The sequence below is a fragment of the Aotus nancymaae genome, unplaced genomic scaffold (assembly GCF_030222135.1).
Source record: "Aotus nancymaae isolate 86718 unplaced genomic scaffold, 86718_ANA_hifiasm-v0.15.2.pri h1tg000040l, whole genome shotgun sequence".
In the NCBI taxonomy this organism is placed as follows: Eukaryota; Metazoa; Chordata; class Mammalia; order Primates; family Aotidae; genus Aotus; species Aotus nancymaae.
In genome coordinates this window covers 106,253,405-106,273,412 of record NW_026988454.1, presented here as the reverse complement: position 1 = coordinate 106,273,412, position 20,008 = coordinate 106,253,405, and positions in this window count along the sequence as shown.

Sequence of the window (20,008 nt, the reverse complement as noted above, 5' to 3'; positions counted from 1 at the left end):
ACACATTTGTTTGTTTTAAACCACTATATGTTTGCCAAGTTGTTCCAGCAGCAATAGGAAACTAATACAGGTCCCTGTACAAACATTCATGCAGCAAAAGTTACATGAAATAACATTTATCTTGCTACACAAAATGCTGATCGTTTCTATTCAACTCCAGCTTATTTCATTTAAAAAGAAAAAAAAAAAGGAAATGCTGGCTATTTGACTGTGTGACCAACTAAAGGGTTTCGCAATACTCTGGTATGGAAAACACTGCCCTAGTGTATATAGGTCAGGATTGCTGTGGTACCTTTTAAATATAAATAAATAAGAAATTAGTTACAATTTTAGCAAAATCAAAAAAAAATGATTGCTGCAATTATGCTCAAGAGATGAATAAATTTTAAAATGACTCAATGTTTGCCAACTTTGAGGTCACACTCCCTGTTTTCACACCACACTTACCTCCTAAGGGCCAGCCAAGCCACAAGATCCAGTGAAACAGCAGAAAGAGAAGCTAAAAAGGCAGGTGCTTATGATAGTTACTTAGTATCTGTTTGGGGGTTCAGAACATACAAGCCAAAACCAAATAAGCCAGGGGGCCAGCTATCTGAGAACCAGTCAGCACTTTAATGATCAGCTGTCACTCACAGTTCCTGAAACCTGGGGATGCACAGTAATAGAGAAGAATGTGCTAAAAGTGCCAGAGGTAAGGACAGCAGTACAGTGACAAAACGGGATTCTCAGTACTCATTAGCAACGATTTTATAGTTCTGACATGTATATCACAGTGTCTGTGCCCCTGCAAATGACACAATTTCCCTGTTGGGATGAACATTTTTAGTATTCTTAAAGGGATATATCTAGGGATATCACTTTCTAAAACGATAAAAACCCTGAGTCCTAAGCTATGTAAAATTGTCATGTTAACCTCTCCAAGTCTCGGTGGCATTAAATTTAAAATGGAGACGAATATTCTCCTTCAGAGACTTAAAGCAATATAGGTAAAGTGTGCCTAACAAAGCGCCTGACACAGTGCAGGCCCACTTGGCTGCAATTATTCATTGCTGTGTTCACTCATTCATTCTTACTGATATTAACCAATTTCTCAGTTCTTAAGGATATACATTAAGCACCACGCTAGCAGCTAAAAGGAAGTTTGGATAAACATGTCAGCTTTCTCTCCACTTTTGGACTGTCATGCTTGTGACACCAGAGTTCCTTCCAGCAATATACAATGAGACAAAGTACATAACATCTAAGAGTACTGAGAAAATCCTTACTGCTCATACATACATTGGCAAGCAATGAACTATAGTTAATTTCCAGCACTTATAAGTAGCAAACAAACAGCATGCATCTTCACCTAAAATGCACATTATAGAACTATTTTCTCCCTGCTAAGTTTGTATGATAATACCTGGCTCTGAAACTTTATGTAGTCTCCTGCATTTAGAAAAGCCCATAGTAAATGCTCAGTAGATATATGTGTGTAGGATAAACGCCCTTGATAGTAATAACTTAGCCATACCCTTAGAATGACCCTGTATAGGCAGATGCACCTGAATATGTGTTCTGAGCTAGGGAATCCAGAAATGGTCAACCTGGAGAGTCATTCCTTATCTGTTAGGAACATCTGAGCCCTGGCCCCTTTCGTGGAACACAGGCTGCAAAGGGGATTGAGGTATTGAGTTTTAGGTTAAATGAAGGTTGCCAGGTGGAGGTCGTTAAGGGAGGAATATTATGTGAAAATGCTATATAAACTGCATGATGTTTGCAAGCAGTTGTGGTTTCGGTTTCCTGCCCAGCCCACCATCACTGGACTGTAGGAAGGCTAATACCTTGTCCAGCCGACCACCACTGAGCTTAAGGTAGTTCTAATCCAGCCCTCTGCCACTGGACTCTCTCCCTTGTAAGTAGCTCCCACTGAAACCCCATGTCTCACTTGCCTGCTCTAGGTCCCTTCTTCAGCCTCTTGAACGTGGTGCTTTCCCTATTGAGGTTAACAGGGCTTTGGCACCACAGAATGAATACACAAATGAATTAGCAAACAGATAAAGAGATAAGCTGGGTTGACCTTGCCACATATTCCAGATGAGGGTTTCTCAGCCTTAGCACTGTTGATATTTTGGGTGTGGGATCATCCTTTGTCGTGGAGGACTGTCCTGTGCATTACAGGATGCATAGCAGCACCCCTGGTCCCTTCCCACTTGATACTAGTAGCATCCCCACCGCTAATTCTGACAACCAAAAATGTTTCCAGCCATTGCCAAGTGTCCCCTTAGGAAGACAAATTTGCCCCCAGATTGACAGCCACTGCTCTAGAACAAAGATTCTCAATTCTAGATGCATACTAGAATCGCTTAGGGAGATTTTTAACAACCCAATGACAACCCAATGCTTAGGCAACACCTCAAACCAACTAAATCAAACTCACTTCGGGTGACATATGGCCATTCCTAGTAGCCTAAGGCTCCCAGGTGATTCAAATGTGCAGGCGAATGTTGAGAACCACTTCTCTACACCTTTGAGTAGTACTTCTGCTTGCCACTAAAAACGTGATCCATGAACCAGCAACTGGGCATTACTTGGGAGCTTGTCAGAAATGCAGGATCTTGCCCCCTCGCCCTTCAGACCTACTGCATCACTCAAGGTCAAGGCAAGGGAAAGAAACCACAGTACTTATCTGAACAGTGAGAATTTTATATAGAGAACTGTTAACTAGGGATAAAGTTGTTAACTAGGTAATTGAAAGAGTAAAAGTAAAACTCTAACAATATATTACAGAGGTAACAATTGCAGAAAGCAGCTCCAACTCTAGAGTCAGGGGAACAAAAGAAAAAGGCTGGATCCCCAAGAAAGGGGCAGTTTCTTGGCCAGCGCTGGGGTCTTTGAAGAGGCAAGGGGAAGTTCATTCTGAGACTGTCGGATAAAAACTGAAAACTGGAAGCTGCTACCACAGAAAGGAACCACCGATGCCAGACTGAAGAAGCATCGCTGGGATGATACAGAAGCTGCAAGCAGGCAGGTGCCTTCTCCCACTTCTGGCCTTGCAGTCTCCCTCTAGCACCCACTACTGCAGAAGCCCAGCACAAAGTAGTGGGTGCTAGAGAGACTGAAAGCCAAAATGTGACTTGGCAGCGTCTATCTCCAATACCGCAAGGTGGGTTTGGAGTTGAGAGGCATCAGCTGTAACTGGCACAGCCACTGAATCAGATTCTGCATTGTACCAAGAACCCCAAGGGATTCCTACATGCATTGTAGTGTGAAAAGTCCTGCAGCAGAGGATGTCACTCTATCTTGACTTCTAAATAAGTTACCTCCTGTTATTCAGTAGCTTGGCAGCAACCCCCATTTAAAAATATTCACAATTCGCTCCCTAATGCTGAAGATACAAACCACTGCTTCACCATGGTTTATCATCATCTTATATGTAAAGAGTATTTTCAGGCTGAGTATGGTAGCACATGCCTGTAAATCTCAGCACTTTGGGAGGCCAAGGCAGGCGGATCACTTGAGGTCAGGAGTTTGAGACCAGCCTGGCCAACATAGTGAAACCCTGTCTCTACTGAAAACACAAAAATTATCTGGGTGTGGTGGCACATGCCTGTAATCCGAGCTACTCGGGAGGCTGAGGCAGGAGAATAGCTTGAACCCAGAAGGCAGAGGTTGCAGTGAGCCAGGATACGCCACTGCACTCCAGCCTGGGTGACAGAGTGAGACTCTGTCTCAAAAAATTAAAAATTTAAAAATAAAGAGTATTTTCAATGGGAAAAAGAAATGAGTTCAGTCAAGGTGTTATCTCTAAAGCTAGATGTCTTCTTGCCTGTTACTCTGCTTTTAAAATTATTACAAACATCTTTTTTTGAGTCCTTCCTTAATTGCCTGAGTAAAATTCAAAAACTTCACTTTGAATTTATAAGATGGCATAATTAATATCAACAAAACAGGGACCCTCCCCCCCACAAGAAGAGTCTGGGTTCTTTAAATCACCAGAGAACTAGTAAGTCCAGGCAATAAGTTTTTTTTTTTTCCCATGCAGGGTCCCCAGCTTCTCACAGAGAAAGCCCTGTTAGCCAGAGCTTGGAGTATCTCCCTCTATCAGGCATCTGGCAAATGTGCCTGGTTCACCACAAGGGATACCAGGTGGGAGAACATAGCAGCTCAGTGCCAACACATACAGCTGAAGAAATAACTGGTCAGTGCATGACCTTCTTAGGGACATCAGCATATTCTCCTAGGTAACATCTATCCTCTGACAACACATTCCCTGGACCAGGGTCTATTTGTGAATATTTCTGGTACACTTCTGCCACCTAGTGGATGATCTCTAACTCAAGCTTAGATTGTCATTGTAAAGTCTAGTATTTTGAATTTAAAGCATAAGCATAATTATTCCTAAAAATTGTCAATCCTTTTAACGATTGTATTAAAACTTCATTTAAAGTAGGATGCATTCATGTATGTGTTAATATAAAATATATAAACATATATGTTCCATTTTATGTTTAAAAATGTATAGTATGCTTTTATCATTAGAATAGGTCATATCAAAGTGCAAATAAAAAGGAAGTGATATTTTTTCAAATCTAGGGAGATTCTGCATAATTTTAAAACACACTAACAAGATTGGGATTGCACTGACTCTATAATCAAAGCAGAAGTTTCCATATATGTGTGCATGTTCAGTTTTTAGTTCTAAACATTATGAATTCTTTCAACTTTTACAAGAAATGAAATTAAGTAATGTAAAAAGTGTCAGTAATTTTGATTCAGAAGTTCTCATTTATATTCCAGGTTTGCCAAAACTACGTAATTTTATACGATTGTTTTCTTGTGTATAGGATTTTTTTTCTCACATGTTTTATGAGTCACGTATTCTGAAATTTTCAGGTTTCTTGAAGTTTCCATGAAAAGGATTCTTTTAGTGTAGATGAGTATGCTGATGAATAAACATGCAGATAAAGATATTATGACATTCTTCAGACAACAACAAAAAAGGTGTAACTCACCATATGTAGAAACTAGAAGACTTGGTGTCCAATATTACAAGAAAAACCCAATGTTAAACTGTCTTATAAATGTATTAATCATTAATGAAATAAAACATGAGATTATAGATAAAATCTCTTCTAACTTTCACATTTCCTTAGACAGCTTTGACTTGGTTGCCAAAAATATCTTATGGAAATCCTGATTCAAAATGAAAATTATCAAATAAATCTAAGAATTGCTAAGAAAAATTTAAGATGAAGACACACGAAAGCTGCTAATAATTTGGATTTTGAAATTTAATTAAAATAAATGAAAAAGTTATAAAAATTTCCAAACAGTTGGCTAATTATACAAAATGCATTCAGCCATGAGAAACTTTTATGAAAGGAAAAAAGGTTTCTATTGTGTTAAATTGCAACTGAACTTGAACTATAACAGCTGAGATGCGCTAGCTCCTTTTTGGAATTTATCCTGGTTTATTGCAAAGTGCATATGGTGAAAACTGCATGTGGTGAGTCAAATGTAATTAAAATAAAACCAGAAAATTGATTTGAAATGGCAATTTTGTTGAACCAGAACTGGACCCAAATTGTTATGTTACTCTACCAACCATAATCACATTAAACTCCTATCTTCACTTTACTATACTAAATAGGACTATCACTTAAAATTATATTTTGATTCTGAATCAAACAAAAAGGCAAGATTGAATTAGGTAGCAAATCTCTACTGCCCTTGTGAATTTACTGCATTGTGTGAGGGCTTAACTTTGCTATTTTCAAGTCAAAACTGAAAATCAAGCAATCAATACATTCCATAGATTAAAAACTTTTAAAGGGTCAAGAAATAATGCATAATGCTCTACAGTGCACGTAATACATTGCATATGTCTACAATGTATATTCAAGTGAAAAGCAATTTCACATCTTTTTGTTTATGATGTTAGGCTTTAGGTTTATAGAAAATTGATCAGAGAATATTGAGAATTCCTATCTATTCCCTTTGCCCACATACACACATACATTTTCACCTGTTTTTAACGTCTTGCATTACAACAGATGCAGTACTGATACAGCAATACTAACTGTAGTCCGTGATTTACATTAGGGCTCGCTCTGTGTTACACATTCTATGGGCTTTGACAGATGTATAATGTGTATAGTGGTAGCTCATTGTTTTAATTTACAGTTCTGTAAATGACAAATGATGTTGAGTATCTCCTGTATGTTTATTTTTTGGTGAGGTGTCTCTTCAGATCTTTTGTTCATATTTTAGTTGGGTCATTTGCTTTCTTACTGTTGAGTGTTAAGAGGACGTCTTTGTATATTTTGGAGAGTAGCCCTTTATCAGATACGGTTGCAGAAATTTTTCTCCCAGTCACTGGCTGTTTCTTTCTTCTCTTAAAAATGTCTTTCACAAAACAGAAGTTTTCAATTTTAATAGATTTTAACTTCTCAATTTTTCTTTCATGGATAGTGTTTTTGGTAGTGTATATAAAAAGTCACTGCCAAAGTCAATGTCATTTAGAGTTTCTCCTGTGTTATCTTCCAGGAGTTCTATAGTTTTGCATTTTGCATACACGTCTAGGATCCATTTTGAGTTCATTTTTGTGAAAAGTGCAAGATCTGTGTTTGGAATCTTTTTATTTATTTATTTATTTTTACTCGTGGGTATTTAATTATTCCAGCACCATATGTTGAAAAGATTGTTTTGGTGCTTTTATTTTTTTCCATTCAATTGCCTTTGTCCTTTGCAAAGATTGGTTGATTATATTCACGTGAGTCTATTTCTGGGCTCCCTACTGCATTCCATTGATCTGTCTGTCGGTTCTTTCACCAGCACCATATTGTTTTGAATACCGCAGCCTCATAGTAAGTTCTGAAGTCCAGTTATGTCGGCCTTCTGACTTTGCTTTTCTCCCTAAATATTTTTTTACTCTGGGTCTTTTGGCTTTTCAAATAAGCTTTAGAAACATCCAAAAAGTAACCGTTGAGATTTTAATTGGGATTCCATTGAATCCAAAGGTCAAGTTAGAAGGAAATATCTTAATGTTGAGTCTTCCTATCCTCGTATATGGAATATCTTTTCATTTACTCGGATTTTCTTTGATTTCTTTCATCAGCGTTTTGTACTTTTCCTCACATAGATTTTGGACATATTCTGAAAAATTTATACCCATTTATTTCTTTTTGGAGCTAATCTGAATGGTAACATGTTTTTAATTTTAAATTTCAATTGTTCATTGCTGGTATATAGGAAAATAATCGACTTTTTATTAACCTTATATCCTACAATGTTGCTATGAGTAAGGCTGCTTATTGGGATTTTCTACATAGACAATCATGTCATCCAGAAACAATTTCATTTCTTCCCACTCAATCAATTGATTTACTTTTTGTGTCTTTTTACATTAGCTAGGACTTACAGTATGACACTGAGTAGGGGAAGTGAGAGGAGACATCCTTGCCTCATTCCTGATCTTGGTGAGAAAGCATTTAGTTTCTCACCATTAAGTATGATGTTAGCTATAAGTTTTCACAGATGTTCTTTATCAAGTTGAAGAAGTTCCCCTCTACTCTCAGTTTGTTGAGATATTGATTGATATTAATGTAAATAGTATATTTCAGCATTAATCAAAATCTGTCTTAAAAGATTTTGGTAGGTAATCTCTTGTCTAACATAAAATTTTAAAGTAACAGCATATCCAATATATATCACATTTTTAAATGAAGATAAGAAACAGGCAATCCAAATAACTTGCAATAGGTATAAACAGTAAGGGCATTTTTTCAGTCTGCAGTGAAAACTATATTTAAGCAAAATAATTCTCCAATCTTCCTGGTCACAATCACTTCTTCAAACTATTGTGTCTACTAATGACTTTAAAATATGGTCCATGATACTTAACTATATCTCCAATTACCTCATACCTATAATGATACCTTTAAAGTATTATGTTCCCTCTCATTTTCTCTTGATACACAGGTAGGTACCACCTATAATAAACATCCAAAGGCAATTCTGTAATTTGTTTAATTCACTCTGGGTTAACATACACACTGTATGTTACACCAGGCTTCCTCCTATGAAAATATTTAGGCTGTGTCTTGAATTACAGTGAACCAACATTTGGGAAGGAATCTACCAATACAGGGATGGTGAGATTGGAAAAGTTCATGCAAAATTCCCATAATGCTAACCACCAAGAAGAGTTTTCAGGAACAAAAGACTGTTTTACATTTTGTTGCTAGAAAAGGACCCACAGGTGTCCATAAAACACTTGAGAAATGACGTACTCTAAACACTAAATGTATGAAATGGATTACAGGAATGGAAATATAGAACATTTTATCAAAGATGGGTTCTAATATGATTTGCTTTCCTCAGATTCTTCATCATTGACATGACTAGCAACCTGAATAATGCTCAACCTAGGCTGTTACCATCCATGAAATGTCTGAAGGCCCTTCAACTCTTTACTCACTTATTTACATTTCAGTCAGCAGAACTTTTGCTGTAGCTTTATAATAACAGTCTTCTGCTGTATTAAATTGCTCAATTCCCATAGAGATCCAATATAGAGCCCAAATTTTCTTTAATTTTTAAAGAAGGGGAATTAAATGCAGGGCAAAATGACAACATACTTCGATAGAAGAAAGACTCAAAACAGATTAAGTTGCCAGGAGCATGAGTTATTCAGCATGGATAAACCCTGGACAAGTGAAAACTAGTTTCTATAATCCCTGTCCTTCAAATTCATCTCAGTAAATTTCTCCCAAAAACCTCCATCACTCAGAATTCCTTTCTAATTACTTCATTGTTTGTTTCTTCTCTTCAGCTTAAATCAGGTGAAACTTGAGGTTACTTGTCACTACCTTAAAATTTAATCAGTAGTCCTCTGGACTTACAAAGACAGGTAGGTCCCTTTATCTGGGCCAACATACACATTTTTACTTTGCTTGATGTTCTGGCATACTGTGAAACAATTTCAAGCTGTGTAAAGGGTAGTTAAAAATAGGTAAGAATATTTACCATACTCTTTTACTGATTGTAACTTCTTTTTATTTGACTTCATGGGCAACTGACTGTTCTAACTCTGATCAAAGAATCACTTGGTTTTTTATTGATGGCAATGTGAAAATTAAAATCCCTAAAAAACAAGCATGATTTACAACATAATAAAATGAGATATTGGAAAGTAGAAACAAGTTATACACAATGAAGTTATGGTTCTCAAAAGGTCACAACACTCTGGACTGATGGCATCTAAATGCCATTATTATGACTCAGAATTTGGCCTTCAAGCCACTGAACATTATGTTACAGTTAGGGTTTAAAAGCTGGTAGACTTCTATCATTTTATCCATTGGTTGGGATCTCAATTCTGCACTGTTCATTCTTTAGGGGTATATATTTCTCTAGACCTTAGAAGCGGCATCTGGAAGATGACAAAATCCTGGTGTGGAACCAGAATATCTGGCTCTAACACTCAAGAGTTGTGTTAGTGTGAGAAAGCTTTTTGGTTTTCCTGAAGTTCAATTTTTTTATGAAAGGAATATAGTAATATGGATGCTAAGTTTAAAAAAAAACCTTGCACATGGTTGTCACCAAGCAAGTGAACAGATTGAAAGGGGCCAAATCCAGTGGTGAAGGGAATACTTTGGAAGATGTGGCCACAGTTCATGAGAGGTGATGTTGACGAGAACTAATGTGAGCCAACAGGTTTGCAGAGCAAAAAACCATTTGAGATATATTTGACTATTAAAATCAATAGAATTTGACTGTAACGGAATGGGGGTAAGTTACGGTGGCATGAAGAATCGTTCTCAGATGTCTGTCTCAAGCAATTGCAAGCTTGGGGTGCCTTTCACCGAAACAGTAAGAGCAGAGGGTAGATTAGACAGTGAGATGGTTGAGGATGGGAGTGAGAGGAGTTGAGTTTGTTGTCTCTGTACCCTGTAATGTGTAATTGGGAGCTGGATATATGGTCTCAGGATGAAGGAGAAATGATCTAAAAATAGTAATGAGGAGGGAAAAGGACACCACCCCACTCTCAGCCCCAAGATCTAAAGAGTTGGTATATTCAGGATAGAGCCAGTTCTAATTAAGGCGACAAGTTTGAAGGAGTCTTCAGAGAAACAGGTGATGTATGGGAAGACGGCTGCTGGTACTGTTGCTCAGCACTGCTGTAAACATACTGCCGGTCCCATCAACAGCAAAGAGACCAGATGCAGAGTTCCAATTTCCTTTTCTTCTATTTAATCTTTTTGAAATATTTGGTATAGTTTCTTATTCAACTTAAGAAATGCAAGTTAGTACCTACTATTACAAATACATCATCATCATCTTAGAGCTTAAGGGGACCTTAAAAGTCATATAACTCTTTGAAACAGCTTACTTTCAAAGTCTGGTATCAAAGTACAAATTTCTACACAATCATAGTAAACAGAATCAAATCATTTTCTTCATGTGTCACCTGCAACAAAAACCTTATCTTTTGTAAAAGCAGGGACACAAACCTGGAAGTCAGGAAAGTCAGCTTCTTGTCTCCAAACTGTTGCTTTTCAGATGTGTGACCTTTAGCAATGTATTTAATCCAGAGATGTCAGGGTTCAAACACAGAGCTGAATTAGATCACTTCATATATTCTATCCAGATAAAAATTCTTATGAGTCTGTGGATGGAATGGCTACATAGAACCTTTCTGCTTTGGGAAAAAGTGGCATAACAGAATTCAGCTTGATAAATTTTCAAATGCCAAATTTGGATTTGAAAAATTGATTTTACTTGTTCCCACAAAAATTTCAATTATATCTTTAAGAATAAAATATTGTGACTCAGGTCCATTGCATGGACAAATTACTTGTGGTTCTTGGTAGTTAAAAATGACAGAAAGACAGAAACAACTATTTGATAACATTACATAATTTTATAATAATAAGATAATTCACCAGCTCAACAACCCTAATAAGGTGTACTTTTTTTATTATATTGAATATATTGAGAAAGGTCATTTATAATCACTGTATACAGACTCATATGAAAAAAGGCATTTGCATGCCCATAAGAAACATTTCATATTATATGAAATCATATTTTTATGGCCTGATATTTTCTGATCGGACTTCCATCTTCAACAATATCTTATTTCTCAGTTAAAGTTCTGGCTTCCCTAATTATTATTCTGAGATTTTCTCCCTCGCAATGTTCCCTAATCCCAGAAGGTTTCTGTGTTCCTTCTACAACTGAATAATAAATCTTACCTCAGTATTATTCAATATATTCCTAAAATAAAAGGGAGTAGAACTTGGATATTTTTACTCATATTTCCCCTGTGGTTAAGAGCTCCCTTTTCTCCCCACAAATAAAAATGTAAATATTGTTCTAACTCCACTTGCAATCTCAGATAGTTCCACTTGGTAAGCTGTTTTCTAAAATATGAATTGAAGTAATAGGAAAATTAAACAAGGCTAGCCAGCTTAGTGTTTTCTATATTTAGTTGTTATGTTTTTCCTTCAGTACAAAATTCCACATAAGGTAAAGAAAAGACAGTAAATGCCAGAAAGATTATGGAGTAGCCAAAATGTGCCGGAAGCCAACATGAATATGAGGAAATTCATTAACAGATCCTTCTAAATGTGTGTATAAATGATTAAATGTACAGATAAAATGACATTCTTCTGGGATTTGATTAAAAATAAACAAAGTAGAGGCTGGAAGTGGGGATAAGGAGTGGAGAGTGGAATTAGATTAAATCAAGACAGTCATGGGATGACAGTTGCTTGTTCAAGCTGAGTAACAGGTACCTGAGTTTGTTATATAATGCTCTTTACTCTTGTGCATGTTTAAATTTTGAAAAATAAGCTTTTATTAAATGCTTTTTTTTTTTTTTTTTTTTTTTTTTTTTTTTTTTTTTTTGAGACGGAGTTTCGCTCTTGATACCCAGGCTGGAGCGCAATGGCGCGATCTCGGCTCACCGCAATCTCCGCTTCCTGGGTTCAGGCAATTCTCCTGCCTCAGCCTCCTGAGTAGCTGGGATTACAGGCACGCGCCACTGTGCCCAGCTAATTTTTTATATTAGTAGAGACGGGGTTTCACCATGTTGACCAGGATGGTCTCGATCTCTTGACCTCGTGATCCACCCGCCTCGGCCTCCCAAAGTGCTGGGATTGCTTGAGCCACCGCGCCCGGCCTAAATGCTTATTTTTAAAAATTTAAATTAGACATTTTTTGCCCTAGAATGTCTTCTAAAAAACTGAGTAAATTGCTCATTCATTGGATATAAAAGCTTAATATATTTTTTCAGACATTAACTTCTTTCATCAAATAATGTTTTAATCTTAAAATGTCATAGCAGTCTTGTGGAATTTCTTCTTGAGATATAATCCATTAACTATCATTCTACCATTATTTGTTCTTGCTTAATTTCCAGAGAACCAGACAACCAGACTTTGGTCCCAAGACACATAATTAGCCAAAATAAATAGACCTGGGTACAATTATTCAGTATCTATTTGATTGGTGATTGATAAATACTGCCCTAAAATCTGTTTTATTGATTGCATGGCTGATTGATTGGTGAATATTTCAATCCATGAAGATGATCATAATCAATTTGCTGCATCGGGACCCCCCTTAAGGGGCTTTATTTACCCAATATGAACCTATCAAATACTCTCTCTATTTACCTTATTTCATTCAGACAAACATTTTAGCGTCTGTGGTATAAAAGCCACAGTTTTAACCTAGGAATTAAAAATCATTCAGACCCAATTCTTACTCTCAAGTAGGTGGATAGAAAAGCACATGGGAAACTATAAGGCAAGGCAGAATAGCAACAATGGTTTGGTAAGCAGAGGAACAGTTTCCCAAAGATGTCCACATCCTAACCTCTGGAACTTTACATGGCAGAAGAGACTCTAAAGATATGTCTAAATTAAGGATCTTGAGATGAGATTACCCTGCATTATCCAAGTGGACCCAATGGAATCAAAAAATCATTGTAAGGAGGCAGAATGTCTGAGCCAGAAAGAATATGAAGATGCTATGCTATGTTGCTGGCATTGAAGATGGAAGAAGGAGCCACACGCCAAGGAATGCAGGCATTTTCTAGAAGCTGAAAAATCAAGGAAATGGATTTCTCTAGAGCCTCCAGACATAAACACACCTCTATCAACACCTTGGTCTTAGCCCATATGACCTATTTCAGACTCTGACCTACAGAAGATAATGAATTTCCATTCTTTTAAGCCACTAAGTTTGTGATCATTTGTTAGAGCAGGAACAAGAAACATAAAGATAGGAACAAAATTACCTTATAACTAGAGACATCAGAAACAGTTTTCTCAAAGGGAAGAACTGGAAATATGACAGAGACCACTCCATCCTTTAGATATGTACTGTGTAACACAGTAGCCGTGAACTACATGTGGCTATTTTAATTTTAATTTTAACTAAAAATAAATATTCACAATAACCAAGATATGGAAACAATCTAAGGGTTCATTCACAGATGAATGGATAAAGAAATCTGGTTACATAAATACAATGAGATGCTGTTAATCCTTTCAAAAGAAGAAAATGTGCAACAATATGCATGCTATGGTATGAGTGACTCCCAACACTCAAGTGTTGAAACTTAATCCTTATTGTGGTGGTATCAGGAGGCGAGACCTTTGGGGGAGTGATTAAGTCATGAGGTTTCTGCCTTATAAAAGGGCTGGTAACAGCCCATAAATAATCCCTTATGGAGAGGATCCAAGATGGCTAAATAGGAACAACTCTGGAGTGCAGTTCCCAGAAAGAACAACACAGAGGGTGAGTGATCACCACACTTCCAAACGAGTTTTCACTGCCCACGGACCAGGAGATTCCCGGGCCGAAAAGCACCATGAGTTTCCAGCATGGCTGCTTCAGTTGGTGCTGCAGGTTGGTGCACAGAAACTCACACAAATCTGGGCAGCCATTTCAACTGGCACCTGGAATGCCTGGGAGACAGAGCTGCCCATTCAACTGAAAGGGAGGGGGCTGAGACAGGGAGCCAGGTGATCTGGCTTGGCGGGTACCACCCCCACAAAACAAGCAATCTGAAATGCTCAGGATTGAGTATTTTGCAGCAAGTGCAGCTGGACCCAGGACAGTTCAGCTTAGTGGGGGGAAGAGCGTCCACCACTACCAAGGCAGTCCACCAATACCAAGGCAGTTCTAACTGTCTCAAGGAAGTTCACACAGCAGCTGGGCAGAGCCCGTGGCAGCTCAGCAACACCTCTGCTGGCAGACTGCAAATAGACTATCTCTGTGCAGGACAGGGCATCTATGAAAAAAGGCAGCAGCATGTCAGGAACTTATAAATAAAGCCTGACCTTCCTGGGACAGAGCACCTGGGAAAAGAGGCGGTTATGAGTTCTGCTGCAGCAGACTTAAAGGTACCTGCCCAGCAGCTCTGCATGGAACAACAGAGCTCCAAGCACAGCACAGCACTTGAACTCCTATAAGGGACAGACTATCTCCTCAAGCAGCTCCCTGACCCCCGTATACCCAAAGAGACACCTCATAAAGGAGAGCTCAGGCCAACACCTGGTGGGTACCCTTCTGGGATGAAGATAACAGAAGAAGAAACCATCCGCAACCCTTTTTGTTCTGCAGCCCCCACAGGTGATCCCCAGGCAAGCAGGGTCTGAGTGGACCTCCAGCAGTTCTGCAGCAGTGGGAACTGACTGTTAGAAGGAAAACTAAGAAACAGAAAGTAATACCTTCAACATCAACACAAAGGTCATCCACTCAGAAACCCCATTTGAAAGTTACCAACTACAAAGACCACAGGTAGATAAAGCCATGAAGATGGGAAGAAACCAGCATAAAAAGGATGAAAACACCAAAAACCAGAATGCCCCTCTTCATCCAAGGGATCACGACTCCTCACCAGCTAGGGAACAAAGCTGGATGGAGAATGAATCTGATGAATTAACATAAACAGGCTTCAGAAGGTGGGTAATAACAAACCTCTCAGAGCTAAAACACCTCGTGATAACCCAATGCAAAGAAACTAAGCACCTTGAAAAAAGATTAGATGAAATGCTAACTAGAATAAACAGCTTAGAGAAGAATATAAATGATTTGATGGAGCTGAAAAACACAGCATGAGAACTTCGTGAAGCATACACAAGTTTCAGTAGCTGAATCAACCAAGCAGAAGAAAGGATATCAGAGATTGAAGATCAACTCAATGAAATAAAATGAGAAGGCAAAATTAGAGAAAAAAGAGTGAAAAGAAATGAACAAAGCTTCCAAGATATATGGGATTATGTGAAAAGACCTAATCTATGTTTGATAGGTGTACCTGAATGTGATGGAGAGAATGAATCCAAGCTGGAAAACACTTTTCAGGATATTATCCGGGAGAACTTCCCCAACCTAGCAAGGCAGACTAACAATCAAGTATAGGAAATATACAGAACACCACAAAGATATTCCTCAAGAAGAGCAACCCCAAGGCACATAATCATCAGATTCACCAGGGTTGAAATGAAGGAAAAAATGCTAAGGGCAGCCAGAGAGAAAGGTCAGGTTGCCCACAAAGGGAAGCCCATCAGACTTACAGCAGATCTTTCGGCAGAAACCCTACAGGCCAGAAGAGACGGGGGTCAATATTCAACATCATTAAAGAAAAGAACTTTCAACCTAGAATTTCATATCCAGCCAAACTAAGCTTCATAAGTGCAGGAGAAACAAAATCCTTTATGGACAAGTAATTGCTGAGAGATTTTGTCACCACCAGGCCTGCCTTCCAAGAGCTCCTGAAAGAAGCACTAAACATGGAAAGGAACAACCAGTACCAGCCACTCCAAAAATGTACCAAATGGTAAAAAGTATTGACACAATGAAGAAAATGCATCAACTAATGGGCAAAACACCCAGCCAGCTTCAAAATGGCAGGATCAAATTCACACATAACAATATTAACCCTAAATGTAAATGGGCTAAATGCCCCAATCAAAAGACACAGACTGGCAAATTGGATAAAAAGTCAAGACCCATTGGTTTGCTGTATTCAGAAACCCATCTCATGCACAAGGACACACATAGGCTAAAAATAAAGGGATAAAGGAAGATTTGTCAAGCAAATGGAGAGCAAAAAAAGCAGGAGTTGCAATCCTAGTTTCTGATAAAATGGACTTTAAACCAACAAAGATCAAAAGAGACAAAGAAGGGCATTACATAATGGTAAATGGATCAATGCAACGAGAAGAGCTAACTATCCTAAATATATACGCACCCAATACAGGAGCACCCAGATACATAAAGGAAGTCCTTAATGACCTACAAAGAGACTTAGACTCCCACACAATAATAGTAGGAGACTTTACCACTTCACTGCCAATATTAAACAGATCAATGAAACAGAAAATTAACAAGGATATCCAGGACTTGAACTCAGATCTGGACCAAGCAGACCTAATAGACATCTACAGAAATCTCCACCCCAAATCCACAGAATATACATTCTTCTCAGCACCACATTGCGCCTACTCCAAAACTGACCACTATTTGGAGGTAAATCACTCCTTAGCAAATGCAAAAGAACGGAAATGATAGCAAACAGTCTTTCAGACCACAGGGCCATAAAATTAGAAGTCAGGATTAAGAAACTCACTCAAAACCACACAACCATGGAAACTGAACAACTGACTCCTGAACGTCAACTGGATAAACAATAAAATGAAGGCAGAAATAAAGATGTTCTTTGAAACCAACGAGAACTAAGACACAATGTACCAGAATCTCTGGGACACATTTAAAGCAGTGTCTAGAGAGAAATTTATAGCAGTAAATGTCACATGAGAAGCAAGGAAAGATCTAAAAATCGACACCCTACCATCAAAATTGAAAGAACTGGAGGAGCAAGATTTAAAAAAACTCAAAAGCTAGCAGAAGACAAGGAATAACTAAGATCAGAGCAAAACTGAAGGAGATAGAGACACAAAAAACCCTTCAAAAAATCAATAAATCCAGGAGCTGGTTTTTTGAAAAGATCAACAAAATAGACAGACTGCTAGCCAGATTAATAAAAAAAGAAAAGGGAGAAGAATAAAATAGAGGCAATAAAAAACAATTAAGGGGACATTACCACTGATTCTACAGAAATACAAACTATCATCAGAGATTACTACAAACAACTCTATGCACATAAACCAGTAAACCTGGAAGAAATGGATAAATTCCTAGACACTTGCACCCTCCCAAGCCTAAACCAGGAAGAAGTTGAAACCCTGAACAGATCAATAACAAAGGCTGAAGTTAAGGCAGCAATTAATAGCCTACCAACCAAAAAAAGTCCAGGTCCAGACGGGTTCACAGCCGAATTCTACCAGATGTACAAAGAGGAGCTGGTACCATTCCTTCTGAAACTATTCCAAACAATCCAAAAAGAGGGAATCCTTCCCAAATCATTTTATGAGGTCAATGTCATTCTGATACCAAAACCCGGCAGAGACTCAACAAAAAAGAAAACTTCAGGCCAATATCCATGATAAACATAGATGTAAAAATCTTCAATAAAATACTGGCAAACCAATTGCAACAGTGCATCCAAAAGCTTATCCATCACAATCAAGTAGGCTTCATCCTGGGAATGCAAGCCTGGTTCAACATATGCAAGTCTATAAATGTAATCCACCACATAAACAGAGCCAAAGACAAAAACCACATGGTTATCTCAATTGATGCAGAGAAGGCCTTCAACAAAATTCAACAGCCCTTTATGCTAAAAACTCTCAATAAACTAGTTATGTATCGAACATATCTCAAAATAATAAAAGATATTTATGACAAACCTACAGCCAATATCATACTGAGTGGGCAAAAACTGAAAACATTCCCTTTGAAATATGGCACTAGGCAAGGATGCCCTCTCTCAACACTCCTATTCAGTATAGTATTGGAAGTTCTAGCCAGAGAAATTAGGCAAGAAAAAGAAATAAAGGGTATTCAATTAGGAAAGGAGGAAGTCAAATTGTCTCTATTTCAGATGACATGATTGTATGTTCAGAAGACCATATCATCTCAGCCCAAAATCTTCTTAAATTGATAAGCAACTTCAGCAGAGTCTCAGGATACAAAATCAATGTGCAGAAATCTCAAGCATTCCTATACACCAACAACAGACTTAAAGAGAGCCAAATCAAGAGCAAACTCCCATTCACAATTGCTACAAAGAGAATAAAATACCTAGGAATACAATGAACAAAGGATGTAAAGGATCTCCTCAAGGAGAACTACAAACCGCTGCTCAAAGAAATAAGAGAGCACACAAACAGATGGAAAAACATTCCATGCTCATGGTTAGGAAGAATCAATATCGCGAAAATGGCCATACTGCCCAAAGTGATTTATAGATTGAATGCTATCCACATCAAGCTACCAATGACCTTCTTCACAGAACTGGAAAAAAACTACCTTAAACTTCATATGGAACCAAAAAATGTCCCGCATAGACAAGACAATCCTAGGCAAAAAGAACAAAGCCAGAGGCATCACACTATCTGACTTCAAACTATACTACAAGGCTACAGTAATTAAAACAGCATGGTACTGGTACCAAAACAGAAATATAGACAAAAGGAACAGAACAGAGGCCTCGGAGGCAACCCCACACATCTACAACCATCTGATCTTTGACAAACTGGACAAAAACAAGCAATGGGGAAAGGATTCCCTGTTTAATAAATGGTGTTGGGAAAACTGGCTAGCCATGTGCAGAAAGCAGAAACTGGACTTCTTCCTTACACCTTACACTAAAATTAACTCCAGATGGATTAAAGACTTAAACATAAGACCTAACACCATAAAAACTCTGGAAGAAAACCTAGGCAAAACCATTCAGGACATAGGCATAGGTAAGGACCTCATGACTAAAACACCGAAAGCATTGGCAACAAAAGCCAAAATAGACAAATGGGGTCTAATTAAACTCCAGAGCTTCTGTACAGCAAAAGAAACCATCATTAGAGTGAACCAGCAACCAACAAAAGGGGAAAAACATTTTGCAATCTACCCATCTGACAAAGGGCTAATATCCAGAATCTACAAAGCACTAAAACAGATTTACAAGAAAAAAACAAACGAACCCATCCAAAGGTGGGTGAAGGATATGAACAGACACTTTTCAAAAGAAGACATATATGAGGCCAACAAACAGATGAAAAAACACTCATCATCACTGGTCATTAGAGAAATGCAAATCAAAACTACATTGAGGCTCACACCTGTAATCCCAGCACTTTGGGAGTCCGAGGCAGGTGGATCACGAGGTCAAGAGATCGAGACCATCCTGGTCAACATGGTGAAACCCTGTCTCTACTAAAAATACAAAAAAAAATTAGCTGGGCATGGTGGTGTGTGCCTGTAATCCCAGCTACTCAGGAGGCTGAGGCAGGAGAATTGCCTGAACCCAGGAGGCGGAGGTCACGGTGAGCCGAGATCATGCCATTGCACTCCAGCCTGGGTAACAAGATTGAAACTCCGTCTCAAAAAAAAAAAAAAAAACCTACATTGAGATACCATCTCATGCCAGTTAGAACGGCAATCATTAAAAAATCTGGAGATGACAGATGCTGAAGAGGATGTGGAGAAACAGGAACACTTTTACGCTGTTGGTGGAAGTGTAAATTAGTTCAACCATTGTGGAAGACAGTGTGGCAATTCCTCAAGGACCTAGAAATAGAAATTCCATTTGACCCAGCAATCCCATTACTGGGTATATACCTGAAGGATTATAAATCATTCTATTATAAAGACACATGCACACATATGTTCATTGTGGCACTTTTTACAAAAGCAGAGACTTGGAACCAACCCAAATGCCCAGCAATGATAGACTGGATAAGGAAAATGTGGCACATATAAACCATGGAATACTATGCAGCCATAAAAAACGATGAGTTCATGTACTTTTTAGGGACAAGGATGAATCTAGACACCATCATTCTCAGTAAACTGACACAAGAACAGAAAATCAAACACTGCATGTTCT